The 21920-nt window shown below is 41.2% G+C and overlaps 1 protein-coding gene across 6 annotated transcripts in view; it reads right to left on the minus strand.

Annotated features, from left to right (window-relative positions):
- Positions 1-16599, minus strand: part of TTLL7 (tubulin tyrosine ligase like 7) — an 80966-nt gene extending 64367 nt beyond the window's left edge. For 3 of the 6 annotated variants that reach the window (XR_012661278.1, XM_075098011.1, XM_075098012.1), the window contains exon 1: positions 16416-16596. The gene's annotated coding sequence lies outside the window, so the exon portion shown is untranslated. Of the gene's footprint in view, positions 1-14890; positions 15016-16415 lie in introns of all 6 variants that reach the window. The other 3 variants (XM_075098010.1, XM_075098013.1, XM_075098009.1) reach the window with 3 other exon arrangements.
- Between the last annotated feature and the right edge of the window lie 5321 nt (positions 16600-21920).

Here is a 21920-nt window from a genome sequence, read left to right on the forward strand (position 1 = left end):
TGCCCAGCCCCACGCCCAGTCAGAGCGCAGTCGTCTCAGGCATACCGAAGGGAAGAGACTTGCAGCGCAGACCACTTTGCAGCAGCCCCGGCCGCCGCGACAGAATCACCACTTACAGGGCAAGGCTTATTGCAGGGCCCACCGGGTCACGCAACAGTAACGGCAGCAGCATCGTCAGCTTATGAATACATCAAATTCCGAGTCAGTTCTTATAACCGTGACAAGTTTTTACTTATAAAATAAGCATAACCTATAACCTGCGCTCAGCTACAGCAATGTAGAGGCATATCTATCTAGTATCCTACCTGACAGACCTGTTTTTAAGAGATTGCTTTTAATAACATGGAAGAAAGTATTCGATTTCCAAAATGGGACTGACGGAGCTTGCTTAACCTTGGCAAGTCAGCCACCGGGAATCTCTGAATTCACACTCAGCAGAAAAGTATCACAGTTCCTGCTGTACATGCCATTTCCCCCCTGAGATCATGATACACACAAACTGGCGAAGGTCTGTTGCTCACCCATATCGATTCAAGGGTGGCTGAACAAAAACTGTAACCTATAAATACATGGAGACAGACTTGTGAAGAAGAAATGAATGCATCTTTGTCAGGTTAGCACATTCTTATACAAACAAGCACTTTGAATAAAAGTGTTCTACAGGGGAAAAAAAGATGATATCTTTTCTGTTGCCTGGCAAAGGTGCGAGAGAGCCAGCAAGAGAGATAATGCTGCACACAATCCTGTCCTAGAAAGAGACTGGAAAAGAAAAAAGAAAAAGGGGTGGGGGGGGAAGGAAAGAAAAAAACAAAGGAGCTTTCTTCCTCCAGGTGCAAAAGAGGGAGGGTGCTCTGGCTGGAGAGGGAAGTGGTGCACACAGACAGGGACCAAAGCAGACGCTCGAGTCCATCTAAGGGAACAGTCTGAGCAAGATATAAGGGCGCCTGGGTGAAGAGCAGCGGACAGTGGGAAGTAGTGGTTTCATAGTTAATGGAATGATCCATGTTTGCTTGATAACAAGTTGTAATATATTGTAGAAAAGAAAAAATTAAGAGTATTTTTTGCTGTTATACAAATTAAGTGTATCCTAAGAAGCTAGTAAATTGCCTGAAAAAATATTTTTTTAGGCCTAGGTTATATAGAAGCATTTTTGAACAAATCCCTCTCTTATTTCATAATTTCTTTGCTCCATACTACTCACAAGTGACCTCTGCCTTTCATGATCTTTCAGTTTACATCCTGATGCAGTGTGGAGCTGAAAAGGTTATTTTTAATCTCTAAATAGAAACTGCATGCCATCGGACCCTTTTTTTTCCCAAAGAGTAAGCAACCTAGAGAAAGGTTGAATTAATCAGATCAAAATAGAGACGGGGGAGTCAAATTCAAACTTAAAATAAAGTGGTGCAACTTGAGATTCTATTCCAAAGAACACACAAGTCAATGAGATTCTTCAGGCTAACTGGGATCATACCAGTAACTATGAAACCACTACTATGTACCCTAACAAAAAGAGACTAGATTGCATATGCATGTTTAAAATAGATTTAATCTAATAAATTTAAGCATTAAGAATGGTAGAATCATTCACCTACCAAAATTCTCCATGTTCCAAAGCAGAGACAACACTGTACCACTCAACGCACTGTTTTTTAAAGCAAACCTTTTCCTTCCTTCCTTCCAGTTACTGTGACACCACTGGTGACCAATTTGAAAAGCTCCATAGGCTATGCATGTGCTTAACTTTACATACATGAACTGAAAATGTGACTTCAAAGTTTAAGCCGTGGCACAAACGATAGGGCCTCTCAGAAACAACTAATATCTCTTAAGTGTCTTTGTATTTACTTAGGTAAAATGCTACAAAAACTAGATCGTCAGTTTTATTTCCTGCATTCTTTGTGTACAGACAAGTAATCACTCACCAACAGTGGAATATTTTAGAATAGATTTTAAAACTAGCAGACTGCTTTTTTTCTGAGCCCATTAGTGCAATTTACTCAGTGCTGTCAAAAGTGTCTGGAAATGCACAGTAGCTGGGAAGAAATCCACAAAGCTCCTGACATAAGGAGCTTTCACTCTGAAATGGAGAGACACTGAAGATATAGTTACAGAACTTGGCAGATGACCACAGGGATAGGAGGACAACATCACCACGCTGCAATCCCCACTCCCCAATTAGATGGGAAATTAAAATTAAAAATTTCACAGACACATGAAAAAGAAAGAAGTTAAAATAGTCTTCAGAGCATTGAGCATTGACCTAGCGAACACCCGAGTTCTGTTTTTTTCAGTCTGACCTAAATAAGTTTTTTTCTCCCTTAGATCTTAGAGCATGGAAGACTGGATACACCATAGTGAGGGGTCTGCTATTTATTGCAGTTATACAAAACTATAATTTACTTTTGATCTGGAACTAAGCTATAAAATGAGGATTCAAAATGAGATTAAGACATGAACAGAAACTATAATAGCCAAAAATGCCTTCTTCACTACCACCCTCAAAAAGCAAGGTAATAACAACTTGCAGTAATTAAACTGCAGAATTAAAAGCATCATACCCTTCCACAATTTTTTTCAATGTGTCTTGACAAAACCTATGTTGAAGTGTCCTTGCTACAACCAAGCATAGCTGAGCAGTTTTTTTGTAACATGCTAAAAAAACAATTTGGTGGCAAGGGCAAGTTCTCACTCCTACAGAGAAATCCGAGATGCAAAAAGCAATCCTCATTTTGAGGCTCAATGTATCAAAGTGATAAGTTTGTTTCTAAAAGGCTATCTGTCAGCTGGCTTAAAAATGCATACACATTAGGGTTTGGTTCAAGATATTCTGAAGTCAAATGAAATCTATTAATTTCAACAGCCTTTGCTCTCACCATCAAACGAGATGAGATGCTTATTCAGCAGTTCTTTCAGATAAAGTGGATGTACAGAGTTCTCAGGTATTTGATTTGCTAAGTGGACAGCTACAAGCTACACAAGAATACAAACAGCATGATTTACACAACTTAAAATTTTTTCGAATCATGCAGTTCTGTAAAACAGTCCTCTGAAGTAGTTTATCCAAATGGGCAGCACTTCTAAAACTTCCAAAGTTTCTCTGAACTACCAAACAGACAACCAAAATGACCAAACCAAGCTATGGTAACAGCACTCTACCTCTGAATCCATAAGTTACAGTGATTTTAGTGTGAGTTTAACCTTACAGCTGCCATTTCCCATTCAAGACCCCGATCAGTAAAGACCCTAGAGTCACTCTTAGCCCTCTGCAACACAGCTTATATAATAAACATAATTTTACAACCCCTATTAGCAATACTGAGAGCATAAACTATCCTGACCCTTCCAGTCTACCTTCAAACTCAATGCTGAACAGAGTCCACATCACAGTTGTGAACCTGTATCTTTTGCTGGAGAACATCAAAGATGGGTTATCCTAAATGGTTGGAGTCTGGTGAGAAGACAAACCCTTCGGTGCCAGCTCCGAGGCTCAGCCACACACGTTGGCCCAGAGCCTCGGGGGCTTTGCCGTCTCAGCTCATGGGAGAGTTTCTTTTGGTCTTTCCTGCCTTTGCACTTCACCGCTTTGGGTTGGGGTTTTCCATTGTTTATTATCAAAAAAGGTCTACGAAATGGCAAGTATATATCTCCAATTCAGAAAACAGGAAATATATTCGAAGCTGTTAAGATGGTGGAAGTGTCACAACAGAAGTGTTTCACAGGAATTAATCACTTCCTACTCACAATATACAAAGATCGGAATTGGGCACAGAAGCAATTTTTTTTTCTTTTCAGTGCTGTCTTGAAGCAATATTGCTTCTTTTTGAGTTCATCCATTTTCCAAAAGGAAGCTTCAAATCCTTGGCCAAATTTAAATCAATGTCAAAGCTTTCAAAACTGAAGATTGATTTTCTCTGCAAAAACTGACCTCCAAAGTGTCTTTCATAGAAGAGCGCACAATGTGACTATCTCTTCGCTCATTTTCACCCTTCAAAAGCCCTTTCTAATGTGATAACATTTTTGAGACTGTTAGCAAATTGAGTGGTATAGAGTTTCACAGTTATGTTCTGAATATTGAAAGAGAGGACCATCAAAGAAAGCAAGACAGAATTAGAAGACTACAATAAAATGGACAAAGTTTGAATCTTTTGCTTGTTCAGTAAACATAGGAAATATACTAATTGACAAGGCAAGTGAAAAGAACCTGACTTATAAATCAATAATTCATAAATAAAATGCAGGGAACTTTTAATAAATATCATTTAGCATTCAAAATGGCACAGAAAAATACTGACAAAATAGCCCAAACAACCCAAAGTGCAACCGTGTTTTTACACAGTAAAATCTTAATTTCAGAAAACATATATCTGCATCACTCACTGCTAAAAAAATATCAGCTTTAATGTTCTACTCTCTGTCAGCAAAAAGCATAGACAACGCATAGGTCTTGCACAACTGCTCACCACTTCCTTAAGTGTTGATAGCACCATAAATCTGTCAGCAGGACAGCATTTCACCAACTCTCAAAACTCCTAGCCCCACAATAAGTTCCACTGAACACTGCTGAATGGAAACCCATCCCTATTTATTGTAACTACCTACTTCAGCAACACCAACAATTATTCCACCTTCATTTAAAATAGCACTGGCGCAATCTAGGCATTTTCAGCCTAGAAACATACACTACATTAGAGTGCATTGGCCACATCAGCTCTGCAAGAGACAGCTGAGTGGCATGATACCCGTCCCCTCAAATGAAGCATTCCCTTCAAAGCAAACAGCTGAAGGACCCTTGTTCAACTTGTCTTGGGGACCACAAGTGCAGGAAGCCATGCGGACTGCCGGACTGCCGCACGCTAAGGGCCAATGCTCTTTGTGGTGAGACAGCCATGGCCACTAATGAGAGAAACAGAGATGATAATGTGCAGTACTGGTTTTGTGTAACGGTAATATTGAAGTCTGACATTAACAGTGTGGTTTTGGTAGGGGAAAGGGTAAATGAGAGAGTTCAGAGAGGAATTGAGTTGTGGCTTCTGTGGGAACATCACCGCTCTGCTTTTGACTTTGCAGTGCGCCATCCATGCCCTTCATTACAGCATGTCAACATATGCCAACAAGTACCACAGAGTGTTTTAAATTGTGTACACCACACACTAATGACTGCTGAAATTAAACTATTCCTTTCTTTTTCTATCGTTCACTTCTCAAAAGATTTATTTCTCTAGCGAGAGCTAGAGATCTTCAGTATCTACAAGACAGGACAATTTAACATTTTACATATATCAACATAGTTGTCTTTGTAGAACAGAAAAAGCAGTAATTGTTTAATGAAGCCGATATATTTGCAATGATTCCTTATATTATAAATAGGCCTTGGGGGAAGATTTACTGAGGATACTATCTTTAGAAGGTTCCCACTCACACATCAGATTCTGCCTCTCTTGCTTAAAGCATTGGCTAGGTATGAAAACAGCCTCAAGTTCAGGGATACAAGAATACATATATAGTTAAAATAATTTCCACAGACCTCTGCGCATTGCAAGAGCCACACCTTAGCCCCACATGAAGTATGTCCCACTACATCTCATTTTTTACAGGCCTACCATTCATAGATCTATTTCAGCATCTCTAGATGCAGACTGCTGTCATCACACATGGCCCACAACAACTCTGATTTGAGGATTACATCATCCTAATTCACATGCTGCCACATAACAATGTTTTCTAGTTTAGCAACAAGGATGACTCTCACAAAGCAGCCTGAAATATAAATTGGCAGACATTAGCCTGCAGGTTTAGCACCTGAAGTGAAACATTAAAAAAAAAAAAAAAAAAATCAGGCCCTGAATAAGCCACCAGGTGCACTCACAAGAAACATCTATTCGAAATCTTCTTGACCATGGAAGTACAAAGAAGTTGCTCATACATGATCACTGAATTGTTTATCATATTATACTGACACTTCCAATCAATGAGCTCAGCTCCACTGGGAATACTCGTATGCTTGTATGAGGGCTGGCAGACCTCTAACATTTTAATGCCTGTGCCATGTACTTCTACTCTGTAAAGAAAAAATGACAGTCAAATACTCGCAGCTGGCCTACAGCATCACAAAGACTACTGCAACCAACACTCAGTGCTCATCATACTTTACAAACAGCTGATCAAGCCAGCCAGAAGCTCCAACACCTACGAAACATTTTGGCAAAAACATGCTTTCCTCCCCACAGCTTAGTATTTGGGGCTCAATGGGGTACCCCTGATTTGAAAATATTTTTGCAAATGAAAACAGGGCAAAAATCAGCAGTTTCAAAAGGATGGGAGTCCTCAGAAGCTTCTCTAACTAGAATTGACCCAATTGATAAAAATTCCTTTAAAAGGCTGGATTGGCTCCAAACCCTCTGTGTCACGCTATTTTTAGCCATTGTAGGGGATCTAAATAGAGTCACTGTCCTCATCAGTAATGAGATGAGACTCCAGTATCATACTATAGAAATATTTTGTGTATATACTGCTCATTGGTAGAGAAATTCAGCATGTTGTCAGAAAGCCTAGAAAAATAACACGCCTTAAATATTGACCCTAAATTGAATATCCAAAACAAGACAGACAAATGAGGTACATCATACGTCATACACACTAGTTTTAATTTTTGCTTAAAAGAACAAAGCATGAGGATAGCCCACCAAAAAGTAATTTTCCAGGATATGCTTGAACTCGGAGGATGAGAATAAGGTACCTTCTGAATGATAAGTACAGCATTACTGATGCAACCCTGTAGCATGGAACAGTTTATTTATTGAGTAATCATACATTGCCTCTGAGGTACAGAGATCTTACTGACATCAGAGCTTTTAATGCAGTTTAAAATAACTTCAAAATCTGTGGAGATAACTGCCCTAAGCATGCCTATTTGCCTTCATGACTTAAACCACAGCAGCAGCGCAGTTCCAAGTTTGGAACAATATCACAGTTAGCCCTGTCCTCATCCATCTTGGTCAGCTCCCAAAAAGCAACACTTAAAAGCAATTGGCTCTGGAGTGTGTGGTTTTCTTGTTTTGGTGGTTGTTTTTTTTAAAAAAAAAAAAGTCATTGTGTGCTGGTTAAGAGCTACGCTTGATAAATGTACTGAAATAAAAGTCCGCAGCCAGAAGCTTGAGCAGTGGGATATTCAATTCATTTAGCAGGGCTCAATTTGATTTTTCATTGCTTTAACCTTGTATTTTTTAAAGGTGCATTCTTAATGAAGCAGAAAGGCATAAACTTAGACAGTCAAATATATGCTGGCTACAAAGTTAACTGGTTTTCAAATATTCAAAAGAAACAAATACATTAATTTCTTACTGTTATAGCAACACACACCACCACCCAAAATAAAACATGATTGAGAATTGATCCACACACTCTTAATCATATTATCTTAGGCTGAAAACTATAATGTTTATTATTTCGTGCTTCTGACTCAAAATAAATCACACCCTTCGTATTATAGAAGACTTTTTTGTAGCCAGCGAGTATTATATTTACCTGATGACCATGGATTAGGAAGAAAGAAACGCATCAAACTGAGCCAAATTTATTTATAAATACAAAGGTATAGAAAAGTTACAACACACCTATTAACCATAAGAATAAATCTTCCATTATATGTTTAATGCAAAGTGTTAGTACAAATGAAAATGAAGGAGAAAGACCATTGATAATCCAAACAGAAAGAAATGGAGAATAAACTGGGATTCACAGTTGGTTGTTGATCCAGGACTCTAAATATTATTTCACAACTATTAAACTTCTTCCCATTTGTTATGCTCCTTTGATTACTCAAAGAAAGAGCTTTTCTCCAGGAAATTTCCCAGTTCTGTCATTTGGAAGAAACGTACACAAAGTACAACACTTGTCTCAAGTCTATAGTGCAAATGAGATCAAGCCATACCTAGCAGGATCTTTCCCCATAGCCCAGTGAAGTAAATATAGATATTTCTATTGACTTTTGTGGACACAGTTTGTTTTGTATTATAGTGTTTTGGTTCCAGAACAGCTCTGCTGGCAGCACAATTCAGGAATATAATTGACACAGACTCATTTGGTAGCAAGACCAACCCATGTCTCATCCACGTCATAACTACAGTCCATTTAAATCAAACCTTCAGCACAGTAGAGATAGAGCTAAAAATAACTGAGTTGCCTCTGATTTTCTCTCTTTCTCAACAAAGATTATAAGCTTCAAGCATCCATTTCAGAACTGCTTGGTTGTCTAAAGGCAGTGCTTCAAATTTTGTAGCTCATGTAGGATGCACAGGGTCAGAATCCAGGATTACTGTGCAGGCAATATATAGACATATCACCAGAGGAACAGCTTCATGCTGTTCTCCAGAAGCATATTTTGTCTAGCTAATGGATCAAGATTTCAGAAGATGCTACCAAATCTAGCTCTCTTTATTATAAGGAAAGATCAACTGCAAGCTCAAGGATAGATTAGAAAGAAAAATGGAAAAAAGGCACAAGAATCCTGAGGGGGAAAAAAAACTCATTCCAAAATATATGCGCTGGACAGAATGTATAAGCGTTCAGTCGGAAGGTAATGTATTTCAATTAACATAGTTTCCAATAAAGAGCAATAGCAATTAAAAAAAAAAAAACTAACCACACAACTTAGCAGCAGCATGTGGCAGGATTATATACCAAATGCATCTGCATACAAATTACTGATAAGAGTGCAAAGTGTTTATTTATCATGGATTTAACTGACAAGATTAGATACTGCAGAATAAACAGTCATACCGGGACCTCCCACTGACATGGAAACAGATTTAAAATAATTCTGCGGTAGAAGTAGCAAAATGAAATCACTTACCGTTAGTGTTGCATTGCTGAAACTATCTGAAGAGTCAGCCCCCTGGAAACAGATTTTTCTATCAATAATTGACAGCTGATACAGTTTCAGGCAGCGCCGGTACACCAGGGAAAGACACGCTGCTGCAGCAGCTCCTTCCCTTTCAGCCTATCCCTAGCACTTTATAGATGTCTTTCTTAACCCTTTCTAGGCCTTTTCTCCCTGTGTTTTGAGTGAAAAGAGAATGCATGATACACGGTACAAGAAAAGAACGCGCTATTTCCCACCTTACTTACAGTGTGACAAGAGCCGTGGGAAGAAAGTCAGTAGGATTTAGTCATAACAATAAGCTAAAAAGAAGTAAAATCTAAAACCAGAAAATGACTCAGTGACTGGGAAGGAGTTATACCAGAGACATGAGGTACTGTAACCAGAACAATGATTTCTCCAAATGCATAATTAAGAGGTCAAGACCACTATAACATAAAATAGTAGCAGAAGTAAGCTAAAGAAGATTAATAGTTCATTAATCGCTATAAGAAAAATGGTTATGATTCTCTTCCAGCCTCAGACCAATAAGATTCAGGTTTTGAAATCAAACCGATGGTTTCAGTGGGGCCAGGATTACGACCTCATACAGCAACCTTTAAACCAAATGAAATCTTAAGTGATGGAAAGAGAAATGTTACTTCCTGTCCTGGGATAACCCTTTCTGTAGTACCCTGAAACCATTCACATTTCTTAAATTTGGTTTTTTTCTTTTACAATGTCAATTTATATCAATGAGAAATTGTTTTCTGACATCCTTTCACAAGATGACTTCGGTCACATTATTTTTCTTTTTCATGAAGAAAAGGTTGGTCTGATGCGATAGCTCAGTACATTTTAAGAAGGGTGGACTGGTCCAACAGGTTATTTCTCCTCTTGGGAAAAAGAAAAACAAACAAAAAACAAAAAAGAGAGAAAACTCTGGGGAACAAAACTGCACTCCATTCTTTTGTGCCTGTGTCGTAGAGCAGTCAGGCCCATCACACGTGCCAGACAAGGCCAACTGCACCACTATTTTCACACCTGTCCTGCAAAGACAAAGTGCTGTGGAGAGCCAGATTCTAGGGAGATGAAGGAGGATATATTCACGTAAAGCGGTTATAGTCCTACTAGCTGTAATGCCATCCTCCAGGAATCACATACAGGTAGAATTAAGCTGGGAGAAGAATGTGCAAAGGCTACAATATATGTAAATGGCATTTCCTCTCACTTCCTCTCCCCTTAAGTTTACGAATTGTAAGAGTAGATGCTCTCTCTGAACAACAGAGAATGCCTCTCCTGCTTGCCCATTCAAGTGAAATAGAATGTCAGAGGAATGTCCATATTTGGACCATGAGTACAAAGAAATAATGCTCTGAAAATTCAATAGCTCTACCACAGTTTGTTGCCATTTTCCCCAGTTCATAAGAAGTGTGGTTCTCCCTTTCACCCAAATCAGTAGGGAAAAGCACTACAATGCAATCCCACAGATGACACATTTATGATGCAAGCACATTTATTCCTCAAATATAAAGACACAACAGTGGACTCATCTGTATAAATGTAGACCCCTACAATGTAGATTTTGAGCTGGTTTCTCTGAGGTGCTTTCACAGACAGCCTACATACAGTCAGTGTAGGCAGCCGCAGATATCTGGATTGTAGATGAATAAATGTTGGTGAGATGAATCCCATCCAAGATGCTCAGCATTAAAACCTCACCCTACGTAAAATAAACAAAAAACAAACACAAAAACCCAGCCCACCAAGGACTAAGACCTCTCCTTGAGCCACGATTGGACTGGTACATCTTCCAAAACTGAAGAAGAGATGAATTCAAGAACCTTGAAACAGTAGGAAGTTCTGGGAGGAAATTCAGTGCAACCAACCAAGACACAATTTCCTGTGGAAGCACAGAACTGGTGGTGAAACCTGGACATCTCTGCTCAGGTCTCTTCTCACAGACAACTTTTCCCATAGCCCCTCATACTGTCTTGGTTCCAATTTTCTTACTGCTGCAGAGAATCAGCCTCAACTGGACCATTAATGTGTCACCCTCAAACAGCTGGAACAGCATTATGCATGCACATCCCACGACTGACTGGGAGGTATTTCTTCTTTATCAGTGAAACTAAATTGTGCGCTAAGTATCTGCATCAGGCATTCCCAAACACCTACTCACAAAAATATATCTTTTATTTTCATTCCTCATAAACTTTATTTCACTTTCTCAGAAATATCAAAGGCTTGCTTCCCATGTATGTCTGGATTCCCAAGTGTTGCTTTTGGCAGAAGGGCCACAATGTCCTGTCATTTTCTCTTCATACCTAGAGGCAACAGAGAAAAGTCATAAACAGGCTTTTTTTAAGCAACTGCTTGGGGTCATTAACCACATCACTTCTCAACTGGTGTCTAGAATTTCAGACCTAACTCTGTATTGTTCCCTCACTTTTCTTCTGTTTCTTCACCTGTGGATGCTGCTCTGGGCCGATATCCTACAAGACTCACAACTCTACTAAAAATCTTGCAACAGTCCAAACCAGCACTGATTCCTGGCTCGCCATGCAGTAACACTTTATTTTACTTACTGAATATATCCTCCCCATCCTCAGAAGCATTCTTTTCAGAAAATGCTTCCATTTTTAAAATGGTACAAAATGTACCAAAGTCATGTTCTCACATCACTCTTGTGCGTTTTTAAGCAAAAAAAATCTTTTATTCAAATTAATGCCTAATTGTTAATGCTCAGTAGTAATTTATAGCCTTTCAAAGACTTCAGGTTGACATAAAGATAAAAAAGTAGGATATTATTATATCCCTCTAAAAAGCCACATGAAATAAAATGTAATAAAAAGGTTGTTTTTTCCTGGGTGAATAAATTGCACGTCTTTCAGATCTCTTCCATCAATAATTCATATAAAGTGTTTTAGCACATTTCTCCCACCCCGCACCCCACCGCGATAACCCTGGAAGAGTAAAACAATATAACAAAACTCACAGAAATGTAATGTTCAATGAACACTAAACACATGAAAACCACCCACAAAAGCAAAGAAAATGCAGACTTCCATCACATAGCTCTATTCCACATTTTCTGAGAAAAGTCCATTCTGAGCACACAAATAAGAGCAATTTCCCCATCAAATCTCACAGCCTTCTGCCCTGTCAGTCCACCCTTTCTTGCGTGCATACACAGTATCTCGGTCTTTGCCTCTTCACCTGCATGAATTCAGTATTAAGCATCTGATTTCATTTTCTCATACTATACTCCAGTGCTTCCACTGCACCCTATAGGTATATCACCGTGCTGGTTTTCAAGCGCTAAAAATAAAACAAACACATGTCAACCCAAGGACAAAGTTGGAAGGAAACATACTTGAATGTAACCAAAGAAGAATATATTTAGCATTTTGCTACTAAGCAAGGATGAAAATAAACTTGTCAACACATTGCTGTGTCCTACTGTGAAGCCCACACCCCACTCAATTCTTTCTGTAGCATTTATTATATATGAGAAGTGGATTTAGTCTGTCTTCTTAAGAGTGACTGTTAGTACTCTATTAGTACTGCTGGCCAGAAGGGGCTCCTGAACTGCAGCGTAAAGCACTTACATCCTTTTAGGCGGTCAGGTTTTCTATCAGTTAACAGTAATGCAGCCATCTAAGGTGCATCTGAGCAGTGGTGTGTATTAGGCTTCCGTGGGATATCCTCCCAAAGTGACGCTTGTGGCGCAGGTGGGAAAGGCGAGTACTAAATCAGAATGCTGTCTTCTTCTCTGTGTCTTTCATTATTATGGTTAATCTGGACTCTCCATAAAGCAGTACTGTTTCTGTGTCCCCAGAGATGGATGCTCACCATAAAACATGATTATATTCTTAAATATTGCCTTTGAAGCAAAGATCTTTTTTTAAATGAATACCTATATTTTAAACATTTTAAACTATTTGAACTTCTATTTTTGACATCTGGAAAAGAAATATTACAACTATATGCATTGGTCTTCATCTTTGAGACCCCAATATTCAGATTAGAACTGATACTGAAGGCAAGAACCATTATGCCTGCTTCATTTAGTCCTTTAATACACAAAACCAAAAATTTCTTCTGCTACATTAGAGCTTGTTTCCTGATGTATGGAGTTCAAGGCAAGAGCAAAAATGTTAAGTGAGTATAAGTTAATGTGGTGGTATTTTAAAATGATTTTGTACAGCTATATGAACATTTACAAGAGAAGGCAAGGAAGAATATTGCGAACAAACAAAAGGCTAAGACTAAGCCCTGCAGAACCTGTAGGTTCCTGCATCCACCACCACAAAGAACAACAAGGCACTATAGAACCTCCTGGTCTGAGAAAGCTTCTGGCTCCAAGAGGGGTGCTACTGTGGAGCAGGAAGATTTGCTCTAATGCTCAACAGATTCAAAGGTTGACCACTTCAGTACGTCACAACGTTTTTTTTCCCCGTATCCATTCCCAATTACAGATGATTCTCTTACCCATCAGTGTAGAGGGTATCAGCGAATTCCATTCTAAATTTAAAATACATTAGCATTTTAAATATTAATATTTAAAAGGCTTATTAGTTCCAGTAAACTTTAAATGAAGCTCGTAATGTCTGCAAAAGGAGTAGCTGCAAAGTACCACTCTGGCAGGATTTTAGGAAAGCATTAATGGAGCTCTAAAGAGCTTCCCCATATTTAATAAGGGCCATTTGAATCCTACTGCCAGAAGCTGAATGGCCCCAATTAACTCTGTAGGTGTGTAAGGAAAAAAAAAAGTAGTGAATCTGAGGCTAAATACTGTGAAGTTCACAAGGGGCAACCAAAATCCAGCTAATATCCCCCAATACGTATGCTGTAGTACTTGCAATGAATTTTCTTAACTTTGAATGCTTGTAAGCATCTTTCCAAATAAAATTAACTCCCACTATCTTCATACCGCATCTAGCCTTCTTTTAGGAAAATATGACTATTCCCTCCTGCCTCAGATGATTGTAGAGTCACTGTGTCAACTCCAGATGATGGAAATACCTCATCAAAAAGGTAGAAGGCTGACAAGCATTCATCTTTTTCTTCAAGGACTGTTACAAGGCCAATCAATACAATTCATTGTCTTCATGATTTAGGATTGGCCAAAAAGTCACAAGCCTTCAAGGCAGTAATAACACCCAACATTTTCTGAAGGTTTGCAGAAACTTACAGATATGAGAAATAAGCATTGTTGATTTCAATAAGCTGCCTTTACACTGATAAAACTGCAGCACAAAGCCAAAAAAACATTAGTGACTCACATATCAAAAAATTATCTTGCAACATTTTGTCATGCTCATTTTTTAGGACAAGACAGAAGCTTGATACAAGTAGATGCAAGGTAGCTTGGGAAATGTTATCAATTTCTCGATTTCAGACGTTAAGATTTCATTCCAATTTTCTTGGTTTTCTAAGGATTTCCATCCTTAAATTAATAACACGTTCTCAATTTGTATGAAGCATCTGCACGTACCTATTAAACACAAAAATACTCCTTAATATAACATTAAAACATAGGGAAGAAAAAAAAAGAAAAAACCCCCGAACATTAGAAAATGCGGAAGTCCAAGAAATGACTCATTTGCCATATGTATCCTACAGAGATTTTTAAAACTTAGAATAAATACCCACAGATGGAGATTCAAATCAAGAAATCATATTTCAGCCTTTCTTGATGCTGACAATCCAGAGCAAGCACAGTCAGCAGCCAGCATTAGTCCCCCACATTTCACCTTCAAAAATATATTTATGGCTTTCATTATCAACATAGAGTATTATAAAGATCTTAGAAAAAAGTCCTACCTACACAAAAGATTGCAGGATGGTTTAGTGTCTAACTGCTTGTTGACCAATTCATCTCCTAGTTTCTCAGACTTGCCCACAACTTTATCTACATTGCCAGTTTGACACTGTCAGCGTCAGAAGAGCGTGGGAACAACGCCTGATTTGATTGCAAACCTGAGCCCCAGATTACTAAAATGATTGCTAGATTACTGGAATAATTACCTAATAACTGCTGACAGGCTTGATCTCCTGGCCTCTTCTAACACTCCCAAACTAGTGGGCAGATCCCTTCGGAAGTATGTGGAATGTATCCAAACCATCAGAAACATAGAAAGGGGGCGTTTTTTCTTGAAAAAAAAAAAAAAAAATTTACAACCATTGTTCTAGACTTTCTTGCATAATACTGACAGTATCTACAGGTAAGGTAAAAACACATTCTTTCCTTATGAAAGAAGTTACATATTCTGTATGAAATAGCTCATGTAATTTCCTGAAACTTTGTAACATTTGTCTTCAGAGAATCTGGCTTCAAAAATAATACTTCCATGTGTCAGCGTAGACATTACATTTACTCACCATGTAGGAAAACCCCTGGCATAACAACTGCTTCTGTCATTTTTTGTTCAAAGTAGCATTAACACATACCCTATTTCTATTAAAAACTACATGGTAGTACTTAAAACAGGGGCAAAAGGTTCTACTGATGCCAAGTCACCATATATTTAGAGCTACTCTGTAGAATTTGGGGGGCAACCATTACCCACACAAAAAATGCTTCTAGTCTTTCAGTTGTGAAAACAGCAAGCAGAATTTCTCCGAGTATTATTTAGATAGGTGCTAACACCCTGGTACATAAAATTAACAAAGGATTTAGGCAGAGAAGTATACTGAACCGGGGCGGGGTGGTGTTTCTTTGTTGGTTTAGGGTTGGTTTTTTTTTGAGAAGGAGTAGCTAATTTTGGTATTCAAACTGCAAATACAAAAGGCACAAAAGCGATAAATACTGAGACCTTAAGTCAGTTTCGCAGACTTGAGCAGCAACCCCAGCACCAATTGCTTTTCCTTTTTCCTTACAATTACGTGCGATTTCAATAGCAGAAATTCAGAAATATTCCGCAGATGACGGCCTCCCAGCTAAGCGCAGAGAAGCCCAGGAAGGACTCGCATCTCCGGAGATTTAACTTGTTCTACATTTCGGCCTCCGCGGGGTACCGCCACTGCCAACAGGCGATCCCGTTTTAACCTTAACTGGCTCCGACGAGACCCGGCCGTACCGGCGGCACGTCCCGCACGGCTGATGGACTTGGCGTGCAAAATTTGCGGGGTGGGGAGGGAGGCAGATCCCGGAGCGGGCCCCCCCTCCTCGCCCCGCGGGGCGCGGGCGGTGGCGCTCCCCTCCCGCCCGCAGCATTCAGGAAACTTCCCGAGGGGCCGGCGGCACCGCGCCGTCCCGCCACGGGCTGCGGGGCCCGGCCCCCCCGCTGCCGGCAGCGCTTCGCCCCGGGCCGGGCACCCGAGGAGCGGCGGGGGCTGGCGGCCCTTCCCCGTGCCCACACACCCGCCGCCCCGCTCGCCGGCACCCCCCCGGCTGCCCTTCCCCGCCGCCCCTCCTGCGCGGGCGGCGATGCTGAATCACCACAGGCGGCCGCTCCGCCGCCTCCCCCCGGGGACGGGCAGCCTGCCGCCGGTGGCGTGAGGGGACGGGCGGGCGGAGAGGGCGAGCGCCCCGCCGCTCCCTCAGGGTTACCTGTGGCGGCGGGGGGCGGGAGGCCCCCGAGCACTGCGGTGCTCCCGGGCGGCGCGGCGCGGCCGGGCCGGGCGGAGCGTCGTGCGCCTCCCCGGCGGCAGCATCCGAGCCGGCGGCTGCCGAGCCGGGCACTAGCGGGAGGAGGAGCGGGAGGTTACGGCGGGGAGCTGGGAGAAACCATTCCCCGCGCGGGGGCACCGCCGGCGGCCGGACAGGCGGGGCGAGGAGGACGGGCCCTCCCACACAGGTACGCGCGGGGAGAGCGGCTGAGGGAGGCGGGCGGTGGCCACCGAGCAGGGCGGGCGGCGGCGGGCGGTGCCGGGAGCGGGGCCCAGCCCCGCCGAGCCGCCGGTCTCCCCCTCCCCGCTGGCGGTGGGAGCGGCCCGCGCTGTCTCCCTGCCCGAGGACGCGAGCGGAGGACCTGGCAACGGTGCGGGCAGCGCCTCACCGGCCCGGCCGCGGCCGGGGGGGGGGGGTGGTTCCGCTGCCTCCCGCCCCTCGGAGCCGCGCCTCCCGGCCGCTGCGGGGCGAGGGGGCCCCAGGCCTGGCCCCGGCCGTAGGGAAGGGCCGCTGCGGTGGGCTGCCGCAGGCGGGGAGGGCCGGGCCGCCAGCCAGGCGCTGCTTCCCCCGCCCCGCCGAAGCGGGCATCGCCGTGAGGTGAGGTGCGGGCGGCGCCCCGGCGGTGGCGGCCGCGGGGTGCGCGGGGCCCGCCGTGGCCTGCCGAGAGCCGCTGGGCTGTACGCCCTTTGAAAACGGCGTTTTTCCCCCCTTCTCGTTCAGTTTAGTAAGCGATGCTTTCCTCCTGCGTGCATAAGGGCTGCGTGCCGCTCGGGAAGCGCCGTCTCAGCCTGCTGCGGAAGCACTCCGCGTCCCGGCGTAAGGCACGCGACCTCGTCAGATAAATGCATTAAAGGTTATAAAAAAATGGAGGAACATTTGTCACGCAAAGATTTTATAGAGTGTTACCAAAAGAATAAAATTTTTTTTAAAATCTTCTTTGAGAATAATAAAAGTATCTGAAATTTAATCCACTCTCTCAATAGATTTAGTACCCTTTTTGTTTATCAAGGTTAGGAGCCCGATTCATAAGCAGTGGAAATGACTGCTTGGATTTAGGCTGATTTATATTTGCCATGGAACTAGCTGTATCTTTTACTGACTTATTCTGCTTGCTAATGTTTGGGTTTTCTTCTGTTTTATCAATTAACTTACTTTATTCATCCTATTACATTCTTACATCACACATTCCTCACTACTGCATACCTTTAAAATCAATTTCAGTCTAACCTTTTCTGCACAATCTCTTGCTAAAATAGGCCTTCCAAGAGAATCTCTCCAACTGCCTTCCCAAAGTAATTACAAATAAATCCAATCAGTAGGCTTAGCTTAAAGTTTTCTTTTTCTTGGCCTGAAAGAACTGGAGGGGAAGAAGTTGACAATTTTAAATGATGTGAAGCAGGCTGGTTGAAAATGTAATTGCAACTTGAACAGCATTATGGTTTTTGTTCTACTTTAACATCTTGCAGGGTAAGCTGATATTTTAATAGGAGCAGATCATGTGCTTCTTGCAAGTATTCGAATGATTCTTAAGGACAAAAAGCCACATGAAAAATCCTTTAGGGGATCCTAGAGAGACATCAGACTGTTTTGTTATGTGTAGTATGGATTTGTACCTTGTAAAGTTAAAGAATGTCTTACTTTTTACGGACATGTTTTTATTGGGTTTGATTGCAGCTTACAGTGTGGGTTTTACTGATACACAGAAATTATCATTTATTTACCACTCAAACCTTTGTTAGGCTTGTCAAAAAAAAAAAAGAAACAGAGGTATAATTTCTGCCCACAAGCATATAATCTCATAGAAATTCACATGCTTGTTTGTGTAGGTAGATGTTTGTAGGAACAGATCTAAATTTTAATGAAAGAAATGCCACGCTATAGCAGAGGCGATGGGCTCTGAGGTTGTCCCCATGTAAAGCGTTCTTTATTTTCCTCACAGCTGCGAGAAGGATGTGTTACAGGATGCTCATAGGGAAAGGTTTGATTTTCCTTCCGTTAGTCATTTGGAATGCTGCCACCGACTGCAGATGAAACCACTTACACAGTTTACATGCATTGCATGTTATGTCCAGGTCAAAGCTTGCTTGGGGCCTGCAGCAGATCCTGCCTGCTTTGTCTGAGCTGCGTGCCCGCATGCTGTGCCCTGGTCTCTAACACCCCAGAGCGAGGTGCGCCTCTCTGCTGAGCAAATTATGTTATATAGCAGGAAAAGCAGCAAATCAAATGAGAGTTTATGATGAGAGATTGTGCCCAGCTGTTGCTTTATACTTTGCAGGCAAACCTGGAGCTTGGCATGATGACTGTGCCCCGCTCTGCTCCTGGCAGACTTTTCTAAAGGCCCAGCCTCACTTCCAATGCTTCGCCTTTCCAGGGGAGGGCTGGTACAAAGAGATGCCGGTCTCAGCTGGGAAATCACAACCTATGACACAGCCTCCCGGCAACGACCTAAGCCTGGCAGCACAAATGCCTTTTCTCATCCCCATTCCTGGGAGGTGGGAGGCATTAATCTCTTCCAGAATGTGCTTTTAGTTGTTATTTCCCAGAAGCAGATCAGATTTACTTTTTTTTTTCCCCCCACATGTGATCTGTATTCTGAAACACTCTGAAAGTAGACAGCACTCACTACCTCCGTGTTGAAACGTTAGAGCTAATAAAATTTAGTAAGAAACCAAAACAGGGTATTAAATACACAGATGCTTGATTAGGAACATGAAATAAAATTTTATTTTTAAACTTGAGCTAGTTTAAATATTGAACATTGATGCACTTGAGACAACAGATGTGCCTAGATAATTATTGTAATAGAACTAGCAATAAAAATACCTTTTATGGCATGAAGATCATCCAGAAAACTAGAGATCAGTAAGAACGCTTTCTCAGAGATCTACATGTTTCTATGTATTTTCTCAGTTTTTTCCTGGTTTTCCTTCCAGGATGCTGCATACCTTTATGACTTTTGATTGTTACGGTAGAAGAATTACAGGGGCAATCAGATCAATCCTATCTTTCAGAGACAGATTGATTATTTATTTGAGCACAGTTCCTATTTCACCTCTCCTGATACCGGTAACATACTCCCTGAATAATTATGAGCACTGTAAAGCTGCATATGTTATCCATCTCAAAGCCAGGAAATATAATTCCTTCAAAATAAAGCCGATAATTAAATTCTCTAAAGAATATTGGGTTTTGAACTAAGTAACAAAACAGGCTTTGAGATGCAAATCTATTTCTCCTGTCCATTCAACCATCAGCTTGCAGAGGTGCAGTAGGTTGCACAGTCTGATACGGTCCAGAAATCTGAAGTTGTGTTTATGCCCTTGCTTTGGGAACAGGTTGTATCTTCATGCAGCTGATAGTGCTGGAGAGTGCCAGAAAGACTGTGTTTCACAACATTAGAAGTAACAATCCTGAAGTCCAAAATCTTTGAAACAGGACCAGCATGAAGCTGTATAACATGAAACTTAGCTATTCCAAGTGTGTTTTCTTCTGTTTGCATGACATTCATCTTGGAATATATTTACAAAGTAGTTAATTATGCTTCTCTGAACAGGTGTATTTTCCCACTTGTTATAAAACTATGTCCAAACACAGTCTGTGCAGTCAAAAATCACTCATTTCCTAGCGACTGACTAGAAAACATTACCAATGAAGAAACAAGGTTCAGCTCAAGTTCCCTCCCTATACTCTCTATCCCCTCAGGATTCTCACTGCTGGACTTCTCAGCCCAACCATACTTTTTGCTTCAAAGAGCAACACCCATTTCTTCCATAATAAGCCACCTGCAACAGCCTCCCAGCAGCACCAACACCTGCTAATAGGGGATGGTGTTTCAGGCAGATACTGCCAGCCTGTCACAACTTCTTATCTCCTCTCTCTCTAATCTTCAGAGTACTCTCTGGGATTATCTCCTGGAAATCAAATGCCCAGCAAGATGGTTTGTTATTTTTTTTTATCTGTCAGCAAATGTGCTTGATTGAGTTCATTGCTACTGTAAACATCTTTTATCGTACAGATCAATGTGAATTTACAAGCTGTAGCCATATAATGACACAAGGTAGCATTTAATATTAATAATTTTCTATAGTCCTCATCACTCCAAACACGCTCTGGGTGAGATTCAGTACTGATGTAAGCGGATACTGTAACACCAAGGGTATCCGTAGACTACAGTCAATTACACTCAAGCTTAGTGGGGCCCCTTTGGTTCGGGCATGTTTTTGAACAGCTTTAAGATGTGAGTACTTCTAATTTTAACTACACAAAAATATCATTTCAGAGAGTCTTTATCTGTTTAGTAATCAAAGCTTGGAGATTCTTTTTCAAATAATCTCTTCAAGTTCCCATCTGTTGTCTGCCCCTGTTTAACTAAAAGGGAGTTCCAGAACTTCAGCAGTTTGGAGAGCTTTTTTTTTTTTAATTGTTGAGCAAGCACCAAGCCAGTAAGAAAAATAAATTATTTCCACTGTATGAAGGCTGCAAGATAAAGTGAGGCATAACTTGAAAGAAAGTGGAAATTTATATCTGCTGGTCAACTAAGTTGATGTGGTCATCCAGGAAATAAAAACAGTTTTTATAAATATTTTCAGTGTTACTAAAGGCTCCCTATGCTAGTGCTGGCCTGCCAGCCCAAGTAGCAGGGTGCTAATCATTCCTCCTTTGCAGTTGGAGGCAGGAATTAAACCGTTATTTAAGCAATATGGTCAGGAATCACCAAGAAGAAAAATGGTAATAAGATTCCTGCCCCAGCAAAGTTGCACCATTTCTCATGTAGTTAATGTGCTCGTTCATGATATAAGTGTTTTCAGCACCTGTTCAATCCACACCTTAGCAGGTGTAACTGAAATTGCTTCATACAGGTTTATTTAAATAAGTCTGAAGTCATCATTAGTCTGATTTATTGCAACATGACAACTACTGTGTGTTATGTTACTATCACCACAACAATTCTTAATGTAATTGTTATCTAAGCTTTATGACCTAAAGAAGCTGTAAATCTTTTGAAGATGTTGATTCAATTGCCAGAAAAGTCTGCACTTATTTTCATGATTCAGGTCTCTTGATGCCTTGTTAATTTAAATTTGGGCTGGGAGAAAAGAATGAAATCCTTTTGCATATAAATTGGTTAGATAGTTAGTATACCTTTGTCAAGTAAAACTCATATTCACTTGACAATGGTGTACAAGAACTACTCTCACAACATTCCTACCACGTAAATATTCTGCATCTCCGTTAAGGAAATGGATAGAGATTCAGATTTATTCCAATGCTGTTGGTTCAATGTCATGTCAGCAGTGAATTTGTGCCTATCAGATAAGTACACACAGGAGATAATGATCTGAAATATGTACAAGGTTGAGAAAGTCTATTTCCGACATTCATCTAATTTACTTCACACTTCGTACACTGCTTGGAGCACGACCTCCGGAGTCTCTGGCAGAACAA

Source organism: Phalacrocorax aristotelis, chromosome 6 (genome assembly GCF_949628215.1).
Source record: "Phalacrocorax aristotelis chromosome 6, bGulAri2.1, whole genome shotgun sequence".
Taxonomy (NCBI): domain Eukaryota; kingdom Metazoa; phylum Chordata; class Aves; order Suliformes; family Phalacrocoracidae; genus Phalacrocorax; species Phalacrocorax aristotelis.